This window comes from Sciurus vulgaris (assembly GCF_902686455.1).
Source record: "Sciurus vulgaris genome assembly, chromosome: 12".
In the NCBI taxonomy this organism is placed as follows: Eukaryota; Metazoa; Chordata; class Mammalia; order Rodentia; family Sciuridae; genus Sciurus; species Sciurus vulgaris.
The window spans coordinates 19,537,557-19,564,233 of record NC_136473.1 but is presented as its reverse complement, the minus strand read 5'-3'; the positions used below and the strand labels follow the sequence as shown (position 1 = coordinate 19,564,233).

Below are 26,677 nucleotides of genomic sequence, written 5' to 3'. Positions count from 1 at the left end.
TTCACGGATAAGAGAGAGTTGCTAAAACCTTGAGGCATTGGGACCAGCCTTGATAAACTAAGTCTAATTGTTTGGATAGGAATGCACTGGGGTGGGGGTATCCCCTGCCTTCTGGTAAAGAACTCCCAAGGCTTGTCCATGTCCTGAGTGGAATAACAGGAAAAAAGGCTTGTCAGGGTTTGGTCAATACAGAGTCGAGGTTTTGAGAAGAGAATTCTGGAGAGTAGAAATGGTAGAGGAAAAGGAATGGGGAGACAATCTAGGGTTCCCCTGGGAGGCCTCATAAAGAGGTTTGGCTATGAGGGAGAATTTGGGTATCCAGATGTGAAAATTGTTTAAAAGCCCTAAGACGGACAGCATGTCTCTTTGGGTGGTCAGCAGGGGAATGTCTTTTAGATCCTAGAGTCTCTCTGGAGGTTTGGTGCAGGAGGTGGGGGTTAATAGGATGCCTAAATATTGTACCCGAGAGGAGCAGAGCTGGGCCTTAGATTGAGAAACCTGGCACTCCCAGGAGGCCAGAGAGTTGAGCTGGAGGTTAGTGTGACAGGAGGAATATTCTAGTGAAGGGCTACAGAGCAGGAGGTCATCCACATACTGCATACGGTGGCTAGGGGATAAATTTAGGGTGGCCAGGTTGCGCTAGAGAGGCTGGCCAAAGTAGTGGGGGCTGTCTTGGAAGCCCTGGGGAAGAACATTCCAGGTGAGCTGCTGCAAGTAGGTAGTGTCTGGGTCTGTCCAGGTAAAGGCGAAAAGTGGGTATGAGGCAGAATGGACGAATAGTAAAGAAGGCGTCTTTCAGGTCTAGGACTGAGAAATGTGTGGTAGAGGCTGGGATATGAGATCAAAGGGTGTAGGGGTTGGGCAGTGCAGGGAATGTGGGAACAGCTGCCTCGTTGACTTTTCTGAGGTCCTGTACTAGCTGGAATTGGTCATTGGGTTTCTTTACTCTGAGATTGGGGGAGTCAGGAGGCCAGTGGGTTGGTATGAGGAGTTTGGCCATAATAAGCAGGAGATGGTGGGCTCTGGACCTTTGAGGATTAAGGGGGTTAAAGGATACTGGGGAAGGGTTACATAGTGGGTGGGGTCTCTTAGCTGGATATGAACCGGGGAATGGTGTCTTGCTATTTTAGGTTGAGAAGTATCCCAGACTGTGGGGTTAATCCCAGCCCACAAAGGACAATCAGGAGGCGTAGGGGGCATGGGGACCAGGTCCAGGCCAGAATGTATTAAAAAGATGGTAGTGAACTTTTAAGAGGGCATGATGGGGGAGGCTTTTAATTTGTGAAGAAGAGCTCCACCCAATAGGGCAACAGAGCAACTATAAAGGAATGGTGTTATGCGTCAGGCTATATGGGCAGTGACCAAACAGACTCCATGTCACGTAGGAAATGGTTCTCCCGTGGGAACACCCCGCCTCTGTACCCATCAACAGTTGCTTAGCATAGCATGTTTGGCAACACAAAATGGCAATTCTTATATAATGTAAAATTGTTCTCTTTTTTGTTTCTTATTTTTCTTGGACAACATACCCTGTCAGAGAGCAATTGCCTAGATGTCAGTAACCATTCTTTAACTTGTACCCGACTAAGGTTGTTTTGACCCACTTCCCCTTCTGCTTATGATTTTAGAGCTCATGATGTTAGTTTGTAGTTTTGAATCATAGCAACAGCCACTTATGATTAATATACTGACATGCTTTACTTATGGTATGAAAACCCCTGCAACCTTACTCTCTGGGCTCTTCTCCCAATAGCCATTTTGGGCATTGTGTGAGACAGTCAGCTGGACGGCTGATAAAGACTCTCAGATTTGGACTTCTCAGTGGTGATCAGTCTGTTCTTAAAATTGCACCCCACAACAATGGGATAATGAAAGGGACCCAAATGTGCAAAAAAAGGGAGGGGTCTGTAGTGGACATGTAGGAGTCCCCGATACTCCCGTAATTGGGGTATTTGATTTGAAAGTGTGTCCGTGCCACTGAGTTAAAAGTGGAAGTCTTGCCCTGGGGTCCACCACTAATGAGACTGTGTGGCTGTTCACCATCCCTGTAACTCGGGGCTCCTTGGATGTGCCACATGAGGTGGCAGGACAATGGAGTCCAGGCCTCCTCAACTCGGTGAGTGGTACTTGGTGAATGGTACTTGGGAATCAGGTGGCTGTACGGGGGTGGGAGGAAGGGGTGTCCTTCCCTGGGGACAATTCACCTTCCAGTGTCCTCATTGTCCACAGTTGGGACAGGACTTGGAGTGGGGCCTTGGGTTAGACCAGCCTTTTGCCCAGTGTCCAGTTCGCCCACATAAGAAACAGGACCCGGGAGTATATTAGAGGGTCCGGCGGGGCTATGAGCCATGGGGATATTATCTTTTTTTTTTTTTTTTTTTTTTTTGGCGGTACTGGGGATCGAACTCAGGGCCTTGTGCTTGCAAGGCAAGCACGCTACCAGCTGAGCTATCTCCCTAGCCCTGCCATGGGAATATTAGAGGGTCGGGTGGGGCCGTGAGCTGCAGGGCCTCTCTTTGGACTCTGGATGATGGAGGCCAGGAGCTGATATTTATCTTTAACATGTTTGTCTCTCTCCTTTTGGCTTCGTCTTCCCTATTGTTAAAAACTTTGAAAACAGTATCTAAAAGCTATTGTTGAGGTGTCTTGGGGCCCTTTTCTAACTAAGTTTTTTATGAATATCAGGTGCAGACCCTCTGATCAAGTTAAAATGGAGAAGGAGAATGCTACCAGGGCTACTCAGGTCTAGTTGGAATATTTGGTAATGGCCTCAGTAAGCCAGGCCAAAAAGAGGGTGGTGTTTTCATCAGGTCCCTGGGTCATTTCCTTTACCTTGTCACAATGAGCCTGGGTGTGATGATTTTTTCCCATGCCTTCAAGGAGACAAGTAATCATTAGACTCCAGCATCTGGAGGCTGATATGTCCAATCAGGTTCAGTTGTGGGGATGGCAGCCTCTGCTGCAAGGTAGCTATGGGGGTTTTGACCATGTAGGAGATCCTCATAGTCCCTGGCCACCTGCCAAATGTGGTCAGGGTGGATGTTAATACATAGTTCATGTCTGCCCAAGTAAGGTGGTGGACCTGAGTCAGATGGGTGAACTCCTTCTATATTGAGCAGGGTTTTCAGAAAATGAGCCCAATCTGTCTTCTATTTGGGACACATCTGTCACGAAGAAGGGAACATGGACCCAGACCATACCTTCAGACCCTGCCACCTCCAAGAGAGGGAACATGTGTTTTGCCGGGAGAATTTTAGACTGCGTATGGGGAAGGGATGTCAGGGGAAAGGGGGAATGTGTGTGGGGTCTGAGGAGACGGCTCTGGTGCAGAAGCAGTGGGACTCTGGGGAGAGGAGACCGATGGGGGGGGGCAGTGGGACTTTGCAGAGGGGAACCTGACGGGGGACCAGTGGGGCTCTGGGAAGGATCTGATGTGGGGGCCATCAGACCCCTGGATCTATAAGGAGGGGACTCATCTGCTATTTCTGGGGCTGTGAATGAGGAAGAAAGTTGTGAGCCTACAAGAATGAACTGCAAAGCAGGACAAGATTTGTATCATGAGGGGTTTGAGCGAAGGACAGAAAAGGCTTGGAGGTAGGGAACCTCAGACCACCTGCCATCTTGTCATAGGTCATTTTTTAAATTTTGGAGAATTTCTTGATCAAAGGTCTCATTCTTGGGTCATTGGTACAGATCATCTCATTTGTATTGTGGCCAGATTTTAGTGCTGAGATTAATGAAGCATTTGATCTTGAGGTCAGTTTGGGAATAAAGGGTCTTAAAATTATTAATGAGACAACCCAAAGGGGAGTCACGTGGAATTGACTGAGTGACGTCCGTGTTGGGGATAGGCTCGACTGGGATGCTGGTTAAGATTAGAGGATCCTCCAAACTTTTCCCGACACCAGGCTGGAAGGTTCTACCGAAGAATGGGAGAACGTCTTCATCCCAATCTCAATAGTGGGGGACCCCTGGGGTCCTGGCAGGCCAAAGGTAGGCCCAAAGGCAGAGGGCCTCAGGGCAGGGTACCTATCTGCTGGAGACTGGATGGGGTCTTACCTCTCTGGAGAGTTGAAAGGCTGGTGTTGAATGCAGCAACAAATGGCAAAGAGGTCTCTGATCTGGAGGTCTGCAGGGTGCTGGGGAAGGGAGGGTTGGGGAGAGGATGGCAAGAGTTAGGGGAGGATGCCTCCAGCACCAATAAAGGATTCCATACAAATCCTTGCTCCATCCACATAGTGTAAGACTGTGAAAATCTAGCCCAGGGTTGGGGTTGGTTATGGGTCACATACTGGCAGCCAGTGTGGACTCGGAGGGTGTGGAGGGTCTCTTTCTGTAGGATGGGTGCATAGTCATTTTGGGGGTTCAGTCATAGTGTGAGCAATGACTGATTTCAGAGGGCCTTTGATTTCAGAGGTCCTTAGGAGTGTTGGACTCTCAATGGTCATTCCCCAGGCCTGATTAGCCATTTAACTTGACGGTGGCGAAAGGATATGGGTTTTGGGGAGAACAGGAAAGGCCCCACTTCCCAGTCAGGGAACCAAAATGTAAGTGCAAATGACAGATGCAGACCCCAACAGATTCGGCAAAGCCATTTATGCATTCACGGACTCGGTCACTCAGGAACCACAGGGACTCATTTTCTGGGTATGAAAATGGTGGTCAGTTACAGAGGGGGCTTGTGTTTTATAGGGTACAATGAGGGTGGGTTGAATCATTGGAAACTGCGGATGGGCTGATCAGACAGTCAGGGAACTAGTTGTGCAGGTTAAAATTTTACTCAGGAAGGCAGTTGCAAAAAGTTTGAAACTCATGGTTACCGGGAGAGATAGGAGCACAGATCTCGCTCAGTGCTTTTCTTCTTCCTCTGAGATTCATTTTTTCCCAGAGTTTCGCTATTTTCTGTGCCTCCGTTCAGGACTAATTTGCAATGGGAGAAGGCCAAAGTTTAGAGCCCAGCGTTCAGTATCCACCTCCTTCCTTCAGGGAAAGGTTTTACTGGGAGAGGTTTAGTGTTTGGCTAATTTCCCTCCCTCCTCCCGAGCTTCACTGACTTTCTGCTTTTCCCAGGGTCTGTCTTATATGGGTATTATTTTCCAGAACCCTCCACAGGGAGGCCTTCAGACTCACTTCCCATTCATTCACTCTCTTCTGAAGTCATTAATTCTGGGGACATTTTGGTGCTTTAGCACTGTACTCAGTGATGTGGGACACTGTAAATATAATCTCTGTTCCTGCCTGAAGGGAGTTTCTATCTAATGGCTAATAAATATCTCTATGAATATTAATGTTAGGAGGTAACCTCTTACTATTGGACTGATGCCTTTGAAAGCTTTGCAGCAATTAACTTTCTAGGTTTTTTTTTGTTTGTTTGTTTTTTTGTTTTTTTGATGGAGGTTGAAGCTAGGGGCTCTTTACCACTAAGCTACATCCCCACCTCTTTTTAAAAATTTTAGTGTGGGATAGGGTCTTGCTAAGTTGTCTGTGCTGGCCTGGAACTTGTGATCTTCTCATCTTAGCTGCAGGGATTTCTTGTTACAGGGATTTAGAAGGAAGTCCTGTCACCAAGGGCCTAATGTGGGGGCCGTTGTGGGGAGGAGCTGCTCTGTGGCCGAGGTGAGGCATGACCTGAGTCCTGACTGACGAGGAGTGAGCAAGACATGATTGGAGGCTGGGAAGCAGCATTAGTTTCACATCATGCTTGCTAAACAGGAGCATTAGTATCCTTTATGGTGTCTACAGAGAGCAGAGCAGCAAGACATGGCCAGCGCTGAAAACTATAATCTCCTTAACCCATGATGCCCCATTGTCTCACTTAGAAGACACCTAAAAAAATTAAATGGAATGACAAATATACCTCTAATATATCTTATGGTAACTTTGGAAGAAATATTCATGTTTTTAGAGTTCTGTGATTTTGAGAAAAGTAATAGGTGAATAATTAGTAATAATATTCATTAAAATATTCACATATTAATGTTAATGATAACATTAATGATATACAATGAATTCTAGATTATGATTTCCAATCTATTTTAATGCACCTTTGTCAATTTTTTTTCTTTTCTTTTCTTTTTTTTTTTTCTGGTACTGGGAATTGATCCCAGCAGGGATGCTTAACCACTGAGTTACATCCCCAGACCCCTTGTCTTAAAATTTTTTTAAATTTTGAGACAGGGTCTTGCTAAGTTGCATAGGATCTCCCTACATTGCTAAGACTGGTCTTGAAGTTGCAATCTTCCTGCTTCAGCCTCCAGAGTTGCTGGGATTACATTGTGAGCCACCATGCCTGTCATCTATGTCAATTTTACTGATATATTTGCAGAATTGTTAACCAGAGACCAAATATTTTCTCTGATATACAGATGCTAATTCACAATAAGGGTTGAGGTTAGGAAGAATAGAAGTAATTTGGATTAGACCATGGGGGATGAAGGGAAGGGAAGAGGAGGGGAATTGGAAAGACAGTAGAATAAATTGGGCATTACTACCCTATATGCATGTCTGATTACACAACCAATGTAATCCTACATCATGTGCAACCAGAAGAATGAGAAGTTATACTCCACATATGTATAATATGTCAAAATGCATTCTACTCTCATGTAGAACTAATTAGAACAAATAAAAAAAGTTAGGACTTCATTGTTAACGGACTTAGTAGTGGAAATGAAGGGAAGCCCAGAGCTCTTGACTCAGCAGCAATAAGTTGACAAATAGGAGGATACTTTAACATGATTTATATTATTACATTTTTCTTATAGATTCATATCTAGTTCATTCAGCTACCTCTAAAAAGTTAAAATTCTGATCATGAGACAATGAAGGATAGCAACTATTAGCACCTGAAGAAGATAGTTAGGACTGTTTGGGATCAGGGAGGTAGATTAGTCCAGTTAAAAATCATCGCGTCTTATTTAACAAAGAGATCTGTGTACCTGAAGACTTCTACATAGAAACACGATTTTTTTACCCTATTTTTCATCTTATTACAGGAAAGAAACTTTAACTTAGCTATCTCGTTCTCCTTCCCTAGCTCTTCCTTCTGACATCCTATGAAACATCAAATGCAAGCATTTAAGTAGTGTGCCCCCGAGCTGACACCTGCTTGAGAGGGGTAGTATGGTATGGTGGGTAAGGTGCAGATTCTGAAGCCAGACATTGTTTTGTTTGTTTTGTTCACAGTACTGGGGATTGAACCCAGGAATTGGCTGAGCTACATCTCCAGGCATTTTTATTTTCTATTTTGAGGCAGGGTCTCCTAAGTTGCCCAGGCTGGCCTTGAACTTGTGATCCTCCTGCCTTTGCCTCTCCAGTAGCTGGGATTGCAGGTGTGGTGTGCTGTGCCTGGAGCAGACAATTGCATTTTTAGTGTTAGATCCATCACTTACTGAGTGCTTGACTTTGCTGCAGTAACTTAAACTTTCTGTGTCTCAGTTTCCTTATCTGTAAAATAGGCATGAAAGGATTATGATGACTACATAAATCCACATACATTCGTACACATAAGCCACTTAGATCAGCCCATGAAGGACTCATTCAGTGTTAGCTACTGTCATAAGTTCTGTCTGTTAATTAAGGAAGGTACACAAGGGCACAGAAGTTTAATTCTTCACCAAATTTTTCAGGTTGACTAGACATGCCTTCATATATACTTCAAAAGCAAATATAAATGTAGGGTTAAAGTAATAACACACCCACAATTATTTGTCTTCCATGTAAGGGAAAACATTTAAGACTGTTTATAGGAATGCAAAACATACAATCATGTGGCACAGATTTAAAATATGAGAACAGCAAGCACAAGAACCCAAGAGACCAGTGATAAATCTAGTCATGCACACCTTGGTGTCTTGTCTAATGCACTGGGTGCGTCACACGTTGGACTCTGAAATTTCTAGCAATCATTGCAGAAAGAGAAAGCCGATCAGCCACTCATAAGATAAAAAACAGACCATTTTTCATGGAATAAAACAACTATTCCTTATTTTGAGTCCAGAGAGGGTACCTCTGAACACCATCTTGGGTATAAGGTTATGTGACATACTAAACATTTACAATAAACAAACAGATGCATTTCTCAACGATGCTTCTCATAACATTTCTCAAAGCAGCACCAAAAATCCATTTAGAAGAAATAGTTCAATGGGGAGGTGGAATTGTCTGGTTCTGGAACTCAGCTCTCTGTCCCTCCTGCTTTATTGAGAAGGATTTAGAATGTCTAGAGATAACATAACTTACACTCATTCCTGGTGGTTTGGTTTCTTAAAGCACAGTCACTTCCATCCTTTTCTTTAATCTTCAGATACCCCTCAGAAACAGGAATTATAAAACCCATTTTACAGAGGAAGAAATTGAAACAGAGAGGGTTGGACAGCTGGAGAAGCTCCGAGAAATTCTGTGGATCCTGCACAACCCCCAAGTTCCCTCTCTACTCCTTGGCCTTGTCTTTACCCTCATATCTCCTAGAGTTCCTTTTCTCTTACTAACCACCAATTCACTTTTTGAACTCATTAAAATGTGATTTTTATTTTTTTAGGGGGCTGGGGATATAGCTCAGTTGGTAGTGCTTGCTTTGCATGCACAAGGCCCTGGGTTCAATTTCCAGCACCACCAAAAAAAGGGATTTTTATATCTGTAAATCCATCAAAGTTGCTACTGCCAAAGTCACAAATGATATATTTTTATTGTCAAATCCAGTGATTCCTTTTTTTTTTTTTTTAATTGAAATAATAACTCTTCACTCTTAGGAATTTTGTTCTCTGGCTTTTGGAACACCAGTTACCTTTATTTCTCCCGCTGCACTCCTACTACTTCTGCTTTGCAGGCTTTATGAGTAGAGGCTCTTCTACCCCCTCCCAGATGTTGGAGTTCCCTAGGGTCCCATCTTTGGTCCCTAGACAGCCCATTCCCTTTCATGACTCAGCCCCATCGTGAAAGTAGGATTTCCCAAACAAGCACATCTTTCAGGCACTGAGTTTCAAAGTCAGGGTCGAAGGTAAAAATGGCACTTCCTCACCATGAAATTTGCACCCTGTTTTCATTTTGTTTTGTTATATTTTCCAGTTGAATATGAGATAAAACAGCTGGCTCAGATTTGGGGCTGTTATAGTGAAAATATATCTCTTCAAAAACTGGGCTTAGAGAGGTGCAATATTCACATTGTGAGGTCACACAGAGAAATGGAACCATCTGGAGGAACAGTAGATTCAGACTCTTGTTTCATGGTCAGTTTAGAGCGCACAGCCATGGGGAGAAATGGAAGAAAGGAAAAAAAATCAAATAATTCATTCTCTCTTTCTGGGTCATTTATTTATTTAGGACTAAACACATACAGGTGAATTTGCATAATGGTGACTCCATGTATTTCTACCCAAACTCCAAGTGTCTACTAGTTATTCCCATTGGTCGTCCCCAAGGTTTCAAACTTAACATGTTCACTATTTAATGTCTTTACTTTTCATCCAGTTTTAATTAGATGGAGCAAGATGTTCACTCTGAATTAACCAGTAAAAACTTAGATCTCATCTGTATAATAGTTCAACACCTGTAAAGGTGTTCTGAGCCAGGAGGTGGGGGATGAAGTTAGGGTACTGGAGATCTGTTCCACAAAGTCATTCAGAGGTCCAGACTAAAGAAGACTCTGCCATCTTCAACATTACAGTCTCTAAATTTGTCTTGGTGTCAATAATCATACAGGAAAGTAGAGCAGAGGAGAGGGTGGAGAAGGGCACATCTCATCTTTGGTGACACACGTTGGGAAGTATTCCTGTCCCAGAAATTTATCTACACTGTGGAAGGGGAGCACAGTACCCAGTGTTGATGGACAACTACTCATCTTTTATTTTTTTATTTTTATTTATTTTTTTTAATGTAAACAAATGGGATACATGTTGTTTCTCTGTTTCTACATGGCGTAAAGGCATACCATTTGTGTAATCATAAATTTACATAGAACAAGGTTGTTTGATTCATTCTGTTATTTTTTCCCTTCCCCCCACCCCTCCCACCTCTCTTTTCCCTCTATACAGTATTTCCTTCCTCCATACTTGCCCCCCTCCCTAACCCTAACTCTAACCCTAACACTAACCCTTCCCTCCCCCCCATTATGTGTCATCCTCCACTTATTAGCGATATCATTCGTCCTTTGGCTTTTTGAGATTGGCTTATCTCACTTAGCATGATATTCTCCAATTTCATCCATTTGCCTGCAAATGCCATAATTTTATCATTCTTTATGGCTGAGTAATATTCCATTGTATATATATACCACAGTTTCTTTATCCACTCATCAATTGAAGGGCATCTAGGTTGGTTCCACAGTCTGGCTATTGTGAATTGAGCAGCTATGAACATTGATGTGGCTGTATCTCTGTAGTATGCTGATTTTAAGTCCTTTGGGTATAGGCCAAGGAGTGGGATAGCTGGGTCAAATGGTAGGTCCATTCCAAGTTTTCTAAGGAATCTCCACACTGCTTTCCAGAGTGGCTGCACTAATTTGCAGTCCCACCAGCAATGTATGAGTGTACCTTTCTCCCCACATCCTCGCCAACACCTGTTGTTGCTCGTATTCTTGATAATTGCCATTCTAATTGGGGTGAGATGGAATCTTAGGGTGGTTTTGATTTGCATTTCTCTTATTACTAGAGATGTTGAACATTTTTCCATATGTTTGTTGATTGCTTGTAGATCTTCTTCTGTGAAGTGTCTATTCATTTCCTTAGCCCATTTGTCGACTGGATTATTTGAATTCTTGGAGTAGAGTTTTTTGAGTTCTTTATAGATTCTGGAGATTAGTGCTCTATCTGAAGTATGAGTGGCAAAGATATTCTCCCACTCTGTAGGCTCTTTCTTCGCATTGCTGATAGTTTCCTTTGCTGAGAGAAAGCTTTTTAGTTTGAATCTATCCCAGTTATTGATTCTTGCTTTTATTTCTTGTGCTATGGGAGTCCTGTTAAGGAAGTCTGATCCTAAGCCGACATGTTGAAGATCTGGACCTACTTTTTCTTCTATAATCTGCAGGGTCTCTGGTCTGATTCCGAGGTCCTTAATCCATTTTGAGTTTAGTTTCGTGCATGGTGAGAGATATGGGTTTAGTTTCATTCTGTTGCATATGGATTTCCGATTCTCCCAGCACCATTTGTTGAAGAGGCTATCTTTTCTCCATTGCATATTTTTGGCACCTTTGTCTAGTATGAGAAAATTGTATTTATTTGGGTTTGTGTCCATGTCCTCTATTCTGTACCATTGATCTACCTTTCTATTTTGGTACCAATACCATGCTGTTTTTGTTACTATTGCTTTGTAGTAGAGTTGAAGATCTGGTATTGCAATACCCCCTGTTTCACTCTTCCTGCTAAGGATTGCTTTAGCTATTCTGGGTTTCTTAATCTTCCAGATGAATTTCATAATTGCTTGCTCTATTTCTGTAAGGTCCGTCATTGGGATTTTAATTGGAATTGCATTGAATTTGTATAGCACTTTAGGTAGTATGGCCATTTTGACATTATTAATTCTTCCTATCCAAGAACATGGAAGATCTTTCCATCTTCTAAGGTGTTCTTTAATTTCTTTCTTTAGTGTTGTATAGTTCTCATTGTAGAGGTCTTTCACCTCTTTTGTGAGATTGATTCCCAAGTATTTTATTTTTTTCGAGGCTATTGTGAATGGGGTAGTTTTCCTAATTTCTCTTTCTGAAGATTCATCACTTATGTATAAAAATGCATTGGATTTATGGGCATTGATCTTGTAACCTGCTACTTTACTGAATTCACTTATGAGTTCTAAGAGTTTTCTGGTGGAATTTCCAGGTTCCTCTAAATATATAATCATGTCATCAGCGAACAGGGATAGTTTGAGTTCTTCTTTTCCAATTCATATCCCTTTAATTTCTTTGGTTTGTCTAATTGCTCTGGCCAGAGTCTCAAGAACGATGTTGAATAGAAGTGGTGAAAGAGGGCATTTCTGCCTTGTTCCCGTTTTTAGGGGGAATTCTTTCAGTTTTTCACCATTTAGAATGATATTAGCCGTGGGCTTAGCATAAATGGCCTTTACAATGTTAAGGAATGTTCCCACTATCCCTATTTTTTCTAGTGTTTTGAGCATGAAGGGATGCTGTATTTTATCAAATGCTTTTTCCTCATCTATTGAAATAATCATGTGATTCTTGACTTTAAGTCTATTAATATGGTGAATTACGTTTATTGATTTCCTGATGTTGAACCAACCTTGCATTTCTGGGATGAAACCCACTTGATCATGGTGCACTATCTTTTTAATATGTTTTTGTATGCGATTTGCTAAAATCTTGTTGAGAATTTTTGCGTCGATGTTCATTAAGGATATTGGTCTGAAATTTTCTTTCCTTGATGAGTCTCTGTCTGGTTTAGGTATCAGTGTGATATTGGCTTCATAGAATGAGTTTGGGAGGGTTCCCTCCTCTTCTATTTTATGGAATACTTTGAGAAGTATTGGAATGAGCTCTTCTTTAAAGGTTTTGTAGAACTCGCTGAGAACCCATCTGGTCCCGGACTTTTCTTTGTTGGTAGGCTTTTGATGACTTCTTCTATTTCAGTACTTGAAATTGGTCTATTTAAATTGTGTATGTCCTCCTCATTCAGTTTAGGCAATTCATATGTCTCTAGAAACCTGTTGATGTCTTCGAAATTTTCTATTTTGTTGGAGTATAGATTTTCAAAATAGCTTCTAATTATGTTTTGTATTTCACTCGTGTCTGTTGTGATATTTCCTTGTTCATTCCGAATTTTAGTGATTTGGGTTTTCTCTCGTCTTCTCTTTGTTAGTGTGGCTAAAGGTTTATCAATTTTGTTTATTTTTTCGAAGAACCAACTATTTATTTTGTCAATTTTTTGTATTGTTTCTTTTGTTTCAATTTCATTGATTTCAGCTCTGAGTTTAACTATTTCCTGTCTTCTACTACTTTTGGTGCTGTTCTGTTCTTCTTTTTCTAGGGCTTTGAGCTGTAGTGTTAGGTCGTTTATTTGTTGAGTTTTACTTCTTTTATTAAATGCGCTCCATGAAATAAATTTCCCTCTAAGTACTGCTTTCATAGTGTCCCAGAGATTTTGATATGATGTTTCTTTGTTCTCATTTACCTCTAAGAATTTTTAAATTTCCTTCCTAATATCTTCTGTTATCCATTCATCATATAATAGCATATTGTTTAATCTCCAGATGTTGGAATAGTTTCTGTTTTTTACTCTTTCATTTATTTCTAACTTCAATCCATTATGATCTGATAGAATACATGCTAGTGTCTCTATCTTCTTGTATTTGCTAACATTAGCTTTGTGGCATAATATATGATCTATTTTAGAGAAGGATCCATGTGCTGCTGAGAAGAAAGTGTATTCGCTCTTGGTTGGATGGTATATTCTATAAATGTCTGTTAAGTCTAAATTATTGATTGTGTTATTGAGATCTATGGTTTCTTTGTTCAATTTTTGTCTGGAAGATCTGTCCAGTGGTGAGAGAGGTGTGTTAAAATCACCTAGTATTATTGTGTTATGGTCTATTTGGTTTCTGAAATTGAGAAGGATTTGTTTGACATACATGGATGAGCCACTGTTTGGGCATAGATGTTTATGATTGTTATATCTTGCTGATTTATGCTTCCCTTAAGCAGTATGAAATGATCTTCTTTATCCCTTCTGACTAACTTTGGCTTGAAGTCCACATTATCGGAAATGAGGATGGATACTCCAGCTTTTTTGCTGAGTCCATGTGCATGGTATGTTTTTCCCCATCCTTTCACCTTTAGTCTATGGGTATCTTTTTCTATGAGGTGAGTCTCTTGCAGGCAACATATTGTTGGATCTTTCTTTTTAATCCAATCTGCCAGTCTATGTCTTTTGATTGATGAATTCAGGCCATTAACATTCAGGGTTATTGGTTTGGTTTCCTGGTCATTTGGTTCATTTTTAAAATTTTATTTATTTATTTGTTTGACACAACTTGTTTCCTCCTTTATTTGACAATTCCTTTAGGATAATTCCTCCCTTTGCTGATTTGCTTCTTTGTTTTTCATCTCTTCCTCATGGAATATTTTGCTGAGAATGTTCTGTAATGCTGGCTTTCTTTTTGTAAATTCTTTTAGCTTTTGTTTATCATGGAAGGATTTTATTTCATCGTCAAATTTGAAGGTAAGTTTTGCTGGGTATAAGATTCTTGGTTGGCATCCATTTTCTTTCAGGGCTTGAAAAATGTTGTTCCAGGCCCTTCTAGCTTTTAGGGTCTGGATTGAAAAATCTGCTGATATCCGTATTGGTCCCCCCTGAATGTAATTTGGTTCTTTTCTCTCACAGCCTTTAAAATTCTGTCTTTATTTTGTATGTTAGGTATTTTCATTATAATGTGCCTTGGTGTGGGTCTGTTGTAATTTTGTGTATTTGGAGTCCTATAAGCCTCTTGAACTTGATTTTCCATTTCATTCTTCAGATTTGGGAAATTTTCTGATATTATTTCATTGAATAAATTGTTCATTCCTTTGGTTTGTTTCTCTAGGCCTTCCTCAATCCCAATAATTCTTAAATTTGGCCTTTTCATGATGTCCCATAGTTCTTGGAGATTCTGTTCATGATTTCTTACCATCTTCTCTATTTGTTCAACTTTATTTTTAAGGTTAAATATTTTGTCTTCAATGTCTGAGGTTCTGTCTTCCAGGTGTTCTATCCTACTGGATATGCTTTCTATGGAGTTCTTAATTTGGTTTATTGTTTCCTTCATGTCAAGGATTTCTGTTTGGTTTTTTTTCAATATCTCTAACTCTTTATTAAAATGATCTTTTGCTTCCTGTATTGGCTCTTTTAATTGTTGATTGGTGCGATCATTCAATGCCTGCATTTGCTCTTTCATCTCATCATTCAGTGCGTGCACTTGCTCTTTCATCTCATCGTTTGCTTCTCTGATCATTTTAATTATGTACATTCTGAACTCCTTTTCTGTCTTTTCTTCTGCCATGCTGTCATTGGGTTTTATTGATGTAACATCTAGATTTGTTTGCAGCATTTTCTTTCCTGGTTTTCTCATATTGTTCAGGTATCAGTGGAACGCTGAGATATTGCAGATTTCCTCTATTGACTTACAATGTCCTTGAAGATTTCTATATATATCCCCCCTTATCCTTCAGTAGGCTGAAGTCTTGGAGGAAGTTGATAATGCGGTGCTCCACAAGGAAGCTGCCTCTCTAGGAGTGGTGGCCTTCAGGTGGGGTATAATCCCTGCTAGTGGGCAGAGGTGCCTCCACTTGTTGACCAATGGTCATCCAAAGGGGACCTAGGCTGCGGGCTGAGGCAAGGCCTGTTTGGGCCTGAGTCTCTGGTTTTACCATCCTTGTGGGGAAACCTCACCCGGCAGGGAAGACTCACCCAATGGGGAGGTCTCGCTCGTCAGTTCCCTCCTAGAGGTTCCCCTCTATTTACAGCTACCGCCTGGGCTGGGCTGCCTTTCTCTGCAAAGTTCCCAGGGGCCCGGCCCTACCTCCTGGGCCTGGGAGCCTCACCCTTCGCAGATGAATCTCCTTAGGCTGCCCCTCCTCAGAGAATCTGCCCGCAGGCCTGGAACCTTCGCTCCACCCCTAAGCCTGTCTCTGTGAGGCTCTTCCACCCAGAAGCCTCCTAGATCCTGGGACCCTGCTCTGCACCTAATCGCCTGGCTATGCGGCCCCTCCTCTGAGCAGCCACCTGTGGCCCCGAACAATCGCTCTGAGTCACAGAGACCCGCCACATGCCTCTTCCTCCAGACAGCCGCCCAGTATTCCGGTGCGGTCACTAGGAGTCCAAGCAACTCACTACGTGCCTCCTCCTCCCACAAACCACCCATAGCCCGGGGCAATCAATCACTCCGAGTCGAAGTGACCCTCTCTGTTCCTCCTCCTCCTCCAGGTAACCCCCCGGGTGTTCAGGAGCAGTCACTCTGAGTGGCTCTGAATCCACGTGACCCGCTGCATGCGTTCTCTGGGCAACCGCCCGGAGCTCTGGTGCGGTCACTCGAGACCAAGCGACCCACCGCGCTCCTCCTCCAGGCAGCCCCCCTGTGTTCAGGAGCTGTCACTTTAAGTCCAAACAACTCACCACTCGCCTTCTCCTCTGAGCAGCCGCCTGGAGCGCTAATGCAGTCACTGCGAGTCCAAACGACCCGCCGTGCTCCTCCTCCTCCTCCTCCTACTCCTCCGGGCAGGCCCCGGTGTCCAGAAGTGGTCTGAGTCCAAACAGCTTGCCGCGCAGCCCCTTCTCTGGCAACCGCCTGTAGCTCTGGTGCAGTCACTCCGAATCCAAGCGGCCGCGCTCCTCCTCCTCCTCCTCAGGGCAGGCCCCGGTGTTCTGAGTCCACACAGCTCTCCTCGCCACTCCTCCCCTGGGCAGCCACCGGAGCCCCAGTGGTTGCTCCGAGTCCCAGCGCTGTGCTGAGCGGCCTCCTCTCCGATGCTCCCAGTTGTCCAAGTTCTCTGCTCCAGTGGGGGGAGGGGCATCTCGCCAGCAGCTCTACTTCACAAAGTTCCCTGCGTTCCGGGACCACCGTCCCATCCGGGACGCCTCCCCAACGGGAGAGAGTCGCCCGGCTGCTTTGAGTTGGTCCCAAGTGTCTCAATATCTCCTCTTTTGAATCCTGAGTCCTGGAGCAACATGAAATGCAGCCACCCTCTAGGCCGCCATCTTGAAACTCTCCTACTCATCTTTTATATTCTCCCTTCCTAATTTACTCTTCCACCAGTATTTCTTGTGCCTCAGTTTCTTCTTCCATAAAATAGGCTAATGATACTCTTCACAGAGGTTTGAAAATTGATGTCTCACTCTGTTTGAGCAGCTATCACAAAGTATCACAGACTGGGTAGTTTAAAAACAACAGAAATTTATTTCTCACAATTACGTAGCCTGGGAATTCCAAGATCAAGTCACTGGCAAAACTTGGTGTCTGGCGAGGACTCACATTGTGGTTCATAGATGAGAACTTCTCACTGCATCTTCACAAGGTGGAAGGGGCAGATGAGCTTCATTGAGACTCTCATAAGGGCCTGATTCTCATTAACAAGGGCTCTGCCTTCATGATCTAGTCACCTACCAAAGGCTCCAGGTCCTAATACCATCACAGTGGTGACTAGGTACCAACATATGAATTTGGAGGGACTCAAGCATTCAGACCCCACCAATTGATATAATCTATATAGAATAAGTAGAATGTTCCTGACTCATAGTTGATACTCGGTAGTTGATTAACTATCATTGTCACCATAAGTTACAGGTTTTCATCAGCCACCCAGTTATACCAAGCTAGAAACTCTTTCTTCATCTCCAACTTCCAGTCAGCAAGTCCTACTTATCCAATTTGAAAGTTCATATATATTTATGCTTTCCTAAAGGCAGTGGATAGATGCTTCTGATATGGAAATCATAACATATGGACTTGGGGTTTTCAAAAAGAGAACAGAAAATCACCGTCTTTGAGGGATTCAGCTGCCAATCACTTGGCTTCAACTGCCATCTTGAAAATGGGTCATCTATGACTGGATCAGAGCTCATAGCCAGCAGCATCTTGAAAGTCTTCCTGTTCCCTCATTCTAGAACTGAAGCAAAGCTGGGATTAGAATCTAGGTCTTTCCACTCTAGTCAAGCATTTTATTATACACAGCTGCCTTCCTACATATGAATGTTCATATACTCCCTGATTCTCCTTCCTGTGTTTCCCTCCTAGTTTACTTTCATAGAAAGGTAAATTAAAAAGATGAAGTGAAATAAAAAAAAAGTTCTCTGCTATATCCTCACAATTTTTGGTTAGCATCTGTCAAAGGAAAATGATGGCTGTATGGATTTCCTTTAATCTCCAGTGGTTACCAAACTGATCAAGATTTCAGAGTACTAAATTCTGATTCTTCTAACCTGGATGCTCTGATCCCCAAGCCCAGGGCAACCACCATCCCTCTTCTTCATTCCGAGCAGCAGATGGCACTGTGCACAAGTCTGGAGAAACACTTTCTATATTCAGGAGCTTTCTGCTAAACACCCCCTTGATCTCATGGACATCTTTACTCTCCTCTCCTCGGTTGGAGTGCTCCTGATGAGTGAGCTGCATGCCAATAGGCACAGGTAACACTGTCTAAATATGTGGAATTTACACGGTTCTGGGTATGGTGACATGGACAGCTGGTTTGTTCCTGAACTTACTTTCTCTCTTTCCTGGACACACAACTGGACTAGTTTCATGGTTTCCAGTAGATTTGGCCACACAGCCAAGTTGTGACCAGTGAAATACAAAAAGTAGTGATAAGTACCATTTCCAGGCGTGGTGCATAAAAAATACTTCCAGGCTCTTTTCCCTCCAGAAACTGGATATCCTTGACCAGGAAGAACTTGGAGGTTGAAGGTGGCAGAGTTGCCACCACCCTGAGTACCTGAATGTCTGCTGGAGCCTCATCCACTCATTGCTCGGTCATGCATCAGGGTGCTGCAGGAGTAAGAAACAAGCTCTAGTGTATTAATCCACCTAAGACTTAAGGTTTGTTGTGGCAGTGATCACTTACCTCAACCAATAAAAAATTAAATATTGAGGGGCTGGGGATGTAGCTCAGTTTATAGAGTGCTTGCCTGGCAAGCACAAGGCCCTGGGTTCAATCCCCAGCACCGCATAAAAAAAAAAAAAAATTAACTATTGAAAACCTAATTCCCACATGGTATTCCTGGGGAAGATATTCATAGGAAATATCCATGTTTCTACATGATAGGGATCTTTGTTTCCACATTAGATTCCAAACAGGAAGAGACTGCTCCCAGCTAATGGAAATGTCAAAGACTTCGCCACCACAATTGTTTCAGCAAGCAGAGGACTTGATGTGTGGACTGGAAGGCAGGCAGGAAGAATGCAGCTTAGCTCAGGATAAAGACAGAGAACCTGTACCATGTGGTCCACTTTGTGGGCAAAGCCAATATATGGTGGAGTATTGAGGAGTGGAGTCAACCCTGGAGGAAAACCAAAGCTGCTGTGTCAGAAACTACTCCTGATGGGGACATGGTCTTTAGAGGTGGCCACCAGCTATTTCTCCCATCCCCCACACTCGTTTTTCCATAAGCAGGTAGGCTATTTCCCTCCGCCTGAATCTGGGTTGGCCATGTGACTTACCTTGGCCACACAAGTCCTGGTAGTGTGCTGGGCTGCTTCAGGCATAGGCAGCTTCTTGCTCCCTTGGAAGTAAGCTGCCCATGCTATAAGGAAGCCCCTTGGGGTGGTGCAGAAAGGAGGCCATGCCAGGGGGTGGGGGGAGGAGTCAGAGGTCCCTGCCGAAGGCCAGCACTGCTTGCTTGTCATTTGAGTGAAGTCTTCATGGATGTCCTACCCCAGCTGAACTCCCAGTGGATGCAGCTGCATTAGGGACCACAATCCACACCACCTGGAGCATGAGGGTTATTGATCTAAGGTCAGCCTACCTGTGGTACCAGGAGAGGCAATAAATCATATTGTTAGAGACTAAATTGTGGGTGGTTTATCCTGTGGCAATAGATAACTGAAGCATAGGATAAGTGATAAATGCTCTTAATACAAGAGGTGGACGCCTCAGGGGTGTGGCAGGGAATCAGACATGGTTGGACAGCAAAGAAAATCCTTCAACAATAAATCACCTGAATTCTCTTATGACTTGATTTGATGGGGGAGGGGCAAAGATCATCTAGATAAAATTCCTGTCCTCATGGAACTCACAGCAAAGCAGGCAGAGAGATGCAGACAAATATCTAGTTATCTGAATTGCTGCTGAGTTGGAGGCAGAGAAAAACACGAAAGTGATCCATTTTCAAGCATGTAAGCTGAGTTTAAAAGATAGTGGGAAGTGAGGGGTAGCTGAAGGGGACTCTCAGGAAGCAGAGGGAGATCATGCACAAAGGCAGGCAGGAGAGCATCCGGGTACCTGGACCGGACACAGGCAGTTTGCATTTGCTGGGCTGAGAACAGCAAAGCAGATAAGGGGCCCCTTGCAGAGTTCCCTTGTTTCTGACAGCTCATGAGACTGAGTGTGACCTTCATGACTGCCCACCCTGCTTACCCAGAACATATGAGGTGGCTCTCATTTTGGGAGAGGGACATGCAAATGCAGTGTCTGATTCTAGTCTGCAAGTGACAAATGAATCAAATGTGCTCACTGGGCTCATCAACATCCCTCACTAGAAGTGGTGGTAGTTATGTTGGCATTGCCTCTGGTTTTTGTAAACAGCCTCAATTTGGACTCTATTATTATGTAAATCAGTGGTCCTCAAATATTTTCATTTCCATAATTTGAACTCTCCCACCTACAAAACCAACAAAAAGGTGTGACTCTACTTGCCCTCTTTTTAGCCTGTTCGTGTTAGAGGATGAAAAATGAGTTCTGTTACCCTTCTGAGGTGAGAGGGGAAAACCCTTTTCCCTGACCCCACCTTCTGTGTCTTGGGGCACCACGCATATCCAAATTTGGTTACAAAGATCCATTGAGGGGGTTAAAGGAAAACATTTAACCTCTATTTGTGTGTGTGTGTGTGTGTGTGTGTGTGTGTGTGTGTGTGTTGTGGTAATAACCTTTACTCTACAAAATTTTAAGTGCACAATTCAGTATAGTCATTTATAAGCACAGTATTTTATAGCAGATCTCTTTGTGCTTGTTTTATAATTTAAGCCACACACGGAATATATTATTAGTATTTATTAATAAATTATAAATAGGCACACATATGGTAGGTACTTGATTCAATCAGCTAAGCAATAGACAAAGTTTGGAGAACATATTCTCCAGCAGTCTGCACCTCCAGGACCATCCTGAAGTCCCCTGAGGGCCACCCTCCTATCTTCATCCATAGCTCCATATATAGCATCCACCGGAGGTACCAGGGACATGGTTCCTCTACCCTGCCCCAGCAGGTTCCTTGGTTTCAGTCCATCTCTGCTTTGACTTGTCCAGGCAGAACTGTGGAGTCCTGAAGACTGTTCCCTTTCCTGCTGAGAGATGGCCCTCCCATCTGGTGGCTTCACCATGACACGTGGACTGTCCTCACTCCTTCATTTTCTGGCTCTGGGGTACCGATGCTCAGCACCTCTACCCCTCTCTCTAGCTGTCTTCCACAGACTTATGCACAGGGAACTTTAGTGGACAAGTGCTCCACCCAGTGACAGTGTTACCTTGACTGAAGGAAAATAATAGTACAATAATAATGTAGTGATGGCTGCCATTTTTTCTACCTAGATGTTCTATACTTTGGAAGATAACCTCCAGTTACATAACAACTTTATGAGTGACCTCCTAGGGACAAGACATTTGAGGCTGAGAACAAAAGCCCAGTATCTGATCTGGAATTGCCACAAATAGCCCACCTGTCACCAAAGCCCAAATCTTTCTGGCACACTCCTTTTTTAAAACTCCACTGCAGGACACAGGGTGGTGGATATTAGTTTATTTTAATGCCAAATTTGCACTGGAATGGCCTTGCTGGGTAAGAGGTCACACTCCACCTTCCCACAGCAAGCAAAAGGACAGACTGTGACTAAAATAGATAATACAATAAAACAGAGTAAAGTAAGAAGCTTGGAAATACTTGAGGCTTGATTGGGGCATAATAGGAATAATAAATTCAAAGAATCCCAACATTGTCTAACCCACTGATTACTGTGATCACTTTTCTCAAAGCCCAGAGGCCAGCAGTGACCCACACATTCAACCCTTGAAGAGACTTGGCTTCTTTAAGCATTTAAATACCAGCACCCTGCCCCCATGATTTGATTTCCTGCAGTCTGACAGCTTCACAGACTAACAGGGAGAAGGCATTGAGACTTCTGTCCACACAGACACATTCACAGGCTGAAAAACAGAAACCCGCGAATCTGTACCTGTAGCCATGACAAAGGATGCATATCTGCACACCACCACAAACACAGGCAAACACGGGGCTCTTTTACTTTTCCTCTTTTCAGGGTCCGCGATGTCTCCTATGAAATTATGATGACAGATTGATGCCACACTATGCCTTTGGGTCAGAAAGTGCTGGGAGAAACACTCCTGCTTCTCCTGCTTCTCCCCACCTTTAGCTGTTCCTTGGTAGGACTGGTGGAGAAGGAAACATGATTTCTTTTTCCTGCTGGCAATCAGTTTTAGCAATTGTTCTCACCTCGGGTAAGTTTTCCATGTGAACGTAGCGCACCAGCCCTCACAAACAGGGAACCAGTGGTGGCCCTGGTGGTGTGTATTTGGGGCCTTTTGGGGACAGCTTTCTCTGTGACCTGAGTGCTAAGACATTTTGGTCCCCTTTTACCTACCAAACTCTCCCTTCAACTGTAAGGAAAGTCCTGTTCCCATGAACAGGACTTTTAAAAGGTATAATTCTCCAAGAAATCTCAAGTCATCTTAAAATAAAAAGCTAGATTTGATTATCTCATTTCTTCCATCTAGTTTCTGTTTTGTTCTCTTTGGCTTCTGGAGGCTTATGGAAATTGGTTAGTTGTTTTTGAACTTTACAGGCAAAGATGGAGGTATCCAAAGAGCAAACTGGATTCTGGTGAGTCAGAGCCTGTAATCCACATCGTTAGCCTTTGACTCCATCAGTTTGCTTGCTCTGGATGGGTGAAAAGAATTAAGACACACAGGCAGAGGTCTCAGGGATTATGTATTGCAAGACGTTCTCCACGTTCTCTCCACAGCCTTTTCCAGCAGACACTGACTGATGATTTGTTTGAATTTTGAGCTCCGGTGGAGGATAGAGAGTCGGATTGCATCTCCATGCTACTCCAAATGTTCATGGCTAGTGCATGGACTGCTGACTCATTTCTAACCTCCAGTCTTCCCGGTGAATGAAGGGAAAGGATAACAGGAGCTGATTTACGTGTATCTTCGGGGATTAGAGACAGCAGAGGATGCCTAAGATGTCCTAAACTACATACTAAGTCAGGCGACCGGACCCTCATTCTATGCAATAAACAACTTAGGAGGTCTCTCTCCCCACCTGTGACCCTTGAAATTTGTATGCTCATCTTCATCATTTTTTATATAGCTGGCTCCTCATGTTCTACAATGAGAAATGGATGATTAAAACCAGATGATTAAAAAAAAAAAATGTGGCCTTGAGTGTAATGAAAGACAGGCCTATACTCTCTGACATAATTCCCTGCACCCCTGTAGAGGCACACACATATGGGACTCTATATATGTTTGTATTTTTACTCTATTCTTATTTAATTACAATTCCTCTTGGCAGGAAACTCATAAATGTATCCAGGGAATCACCACATTGACCATCCTCTTGTAGCTATTTGGTAACTGACAATAAGGCTTAGGAAGCACCTTCGAGTTCAAGGTTGCACAGAACCCTTCCTTTTACACTAGAACCTCCATCTGAAAATGGATGACATCAGTAGGAAAGCAAGAGCAGAAGGTAATGTCTTCTTTTTAATTTAATTTTTAATTAATTTTTTTTTTTTTTTGGCAGTGCTGGGGATTGAACCCAAGGCCTCACACATGCTAGGCATGCACTGAGCTATACCCCAGTCTTTTTTATCTTGAGACAGTCTTGCTAGGTTGCCCCTGCTAGCCTCGAACTTGGCAATTCTCCTGCCTCAGCTTCCTGAGTAACTGGAATTTGGAGGGTGTACCACCATGCCCAGCATGGTGTTTTCTGAGTATGTAATGGCCCATGGGGTGAAAAGCAAGGAAACACACACACATCAGATCTTAGTGTCTCAGGAGAGTTTGAGAGAGACCCAATTTTGCCATGAATAGCATTGTTCAAGGCACAGGAGATTTACCTTGAAACACTTGGGACCAAACCAGACTCTAGATCAGATGACAGCTGTTGCGTTATACTAAGTATTCTGCAGGGGAAAGGGAGAGAGGGACCGAGTAAATTTGTTAAATTTTGCATTAAACAAAATTTTTAACCTTTAATATGCAGATTTTACTGTGAATCTCTAAAGGGGGTGGGAAATAATAGGGCGTGTTTCTTAAATCCTTTTGTTCTAAGAGTTCCTTTCACTGGAAACCTCTAGCATTTCTCAGCTCACTAGGACCCGCACAACCCAGTGTAGAGAACACCACTCAGAGACAAGAGGGAAGCTCCAGCTGTCCTGTCGCCCAGCTCCATTGAGAATGAGTTTAGTGGGGACATTCCCACTCACAGTTTAGTGGGGACATTCCAAACCAGGGAGCCTCAATTTTGAGTACTGACACCCTTAGGCGTGCATAGAGACTTTCTAAGGGCACACAAGTACGTGGATTTTTAAATGAAATTCAATTAATTTACTTTGAGATGGGGTACCTCTGTTATCCAGGTTGGTCCTGAGCTCCTGGGCTTAAGTGATCTTGTCACTTCAGCCTCCAGAATGGCCAGCATGACAAACATCCACCACTGCACCTGGTTTGGATTTTTAGAAATATTCTAGGTACACTACTTTCTTGTGTACTCTTTTGCCACATTGTCCAGCTGAGAATGGGGTGGCAGTGAGGAGCCCAGTGGAATGCAGCCTCTCCTTCCTGACCTCCCCCTTTTAATAGCCACTTCTTTTTTTAAATTTATTTTTTATTTTTTACAGACTGCATTTTGATTCATTGTACACAAATGGGGTACAACTTTCCGTTTCTATGGTTGTGCACGATGTAGATTCATACCATTTGGGTAATCATACATGTCCATAGGGTAATGATGTCTGTCTCATTCCACCACTTCTTAGACACAAGAAAGCCCCTCGCTCTCCCTCAGCTTGCCAGCACGCGTGGTCCCTGGGTGGACCAAACTCTGGATGCCAGATAAATGCTACTTTTTTTTTTTTTTTTGAGTAAGTCAATTATTTCTATTGATGGAATAATAAATATCTTTTAAACTCAAATGATTCCTAATTCTTTGCTTTAATGAAAACTGAGAGAAGACCTAATTGAGTTGTCAGGGAATTAGATCATTATATAACTTTGGTGACAGATCATCACATCAGAAGGAGCTTGAATAATTATCATTGCTATGAAAAAATCTTTTCCATTATCATTTACTTATTTAGATGAAGGAGTTTTCATGGACTTGTAATAATAGCAGCAGTGACAATTGCGAAATAGGAATAATATTGGTGAAGAACCTTGTCTAATTTTGGTAAGAAATCTGATGAAGAGTGATTTTTCCAATAACATTCCACTTTTTGTGTTTAATCATTTGTTAAAAACCATACATTTCTATTGCTTTGATAAATTGTATGTTAGGACTACTTATAAAGATAATTCAGTCCAGAAGTATCTCTTTGCTATCTTGAAGTTCAAGGTCATAAGAAATTTTAAAAATTAATTTCAATTTATATTCATATTTTTATTTGTGTGATCAATAAAAGAATTTCAGTCATAAAATATAACCTATTAACACAAAATTACATAGTAGAAAGTAGAATGGAAATTAATTTTAAGCAACAATAATATATTTTAAGAATGAGCCCGTTCATGTATATTTAAATGAATTAGATCAATATCAAATTGTGCAAGTGCCGCTGAGTGCTATGTCCCCTGAACTGGGACCATCCAGGGTCACCCATCAGCATTCAAGTTCTGTAGATCCAAAGCAACCACTGATGGAGACTGTTTGTGGGTTCTTCATCTTAAAACATGTCTCCAGCTACAACAATGTCCCATTCATCTTGTTCCAAATTTGAAATATATTTTGCTAAAGTGGGAAAAGTGTTCAGAGGGTTTGACTCACAATTTAGCGTACTCCCCAATCCTGCAGAAGGGTCTGTCCTGAGCCAAGACCCTTGATGTTCCACTCTTCTGAGCAGCAGTTCTTTATGTTCCACAACCACTTCCAAGTTCTTATACAGCTCTTCCTTCAACAACATTGGATAATCCAAAAGATAAGTCGCAAGTTGTCCTGGCTAGAATGAGAAGAGGTGGGCTGGCAGAGGTGGCAGTAGAGAGAACATCATTGTCTGATCTTTCTCTTCAGCAAGTGTGAAGAAAAGTTTCACATAACAAACTAAGCATGCTCTTCAAGTCAACTAGACAGCCTCCTGACCAGTAGATGGCTCAGTAAGGATCACTGTGTGGCCGCTGGTCAGCTCTTTCCCACCAGGACTTGTATCTGAGGGTCAAAAGCCACAACTGGATTCAGCAAGTGAGGTGACTTCAGTGTTCTCCTCCAAGAAAGTTTTCATCACAGGTTCCAAAAAGCTTCCTGCTCCTCTCCAGGGATGGTGGCCCCTCGGAAATGGGAAACCACTGCTTCTTACAGCCTTCAGAAGGAGACCCCAGTGATTCCTGAGATCTTTCTAACCCACGCTCTAAGTCAAGAGTCCTTTTCCAAAATACAGGTCCTATCAGTGTGGCTGTTGCTAAGGGCTGCTCCTCATGGAGAGAGAACAGTGGTCTGTCTCCTCACCTGTTCCCACTGGAACCTCTGGATCTCTGACTTTGCTCTTGCCACAACCAGCAGGAAAGCTCACAGCATGAATGTCAATCACCCTTCTGACCCTTCACTCCACAGTACAACTGGGCATCTGAGTCTGGGTCCTGGGCTAAAGTGGAGGGCACAAGAGACCCATTGCAGGGAGGATGGTGGGACCATGTAGCCCTGCCCTCCATGCTTGCTGTGGTGTTCAGGTTCTGTAAGTCTTTGAGCTGTTCCTTCATTTCTTTCATATTTGATAACCATCCTTATTGACTTGACTGTAGGACAATTCTCTGCTTCAC

At 42.9% G+C, this 26,677-nt stretch overlaps 1 long non-coding RNA gene across 1 annotated transcript; it reads left to right on the top strand.

Moving 5' to 3' along the window:
- Positions 1-1,789: 1,789 nt before the first annotated feature.
- LOC306642273 lies at positions 1,790-22,214 on the top strand. The gene is made up of 3 exons (XR_013758463.1): positions 1,790-2,116; positions 20,936-21,051; positions 21,943-22,214. It is a non-coding gene; the product is annotated as an uncharacterized lncRNA (long non-coding RNA).
- Positions 22,215-26,677: the final 4,463 nt, after the last annotated feature.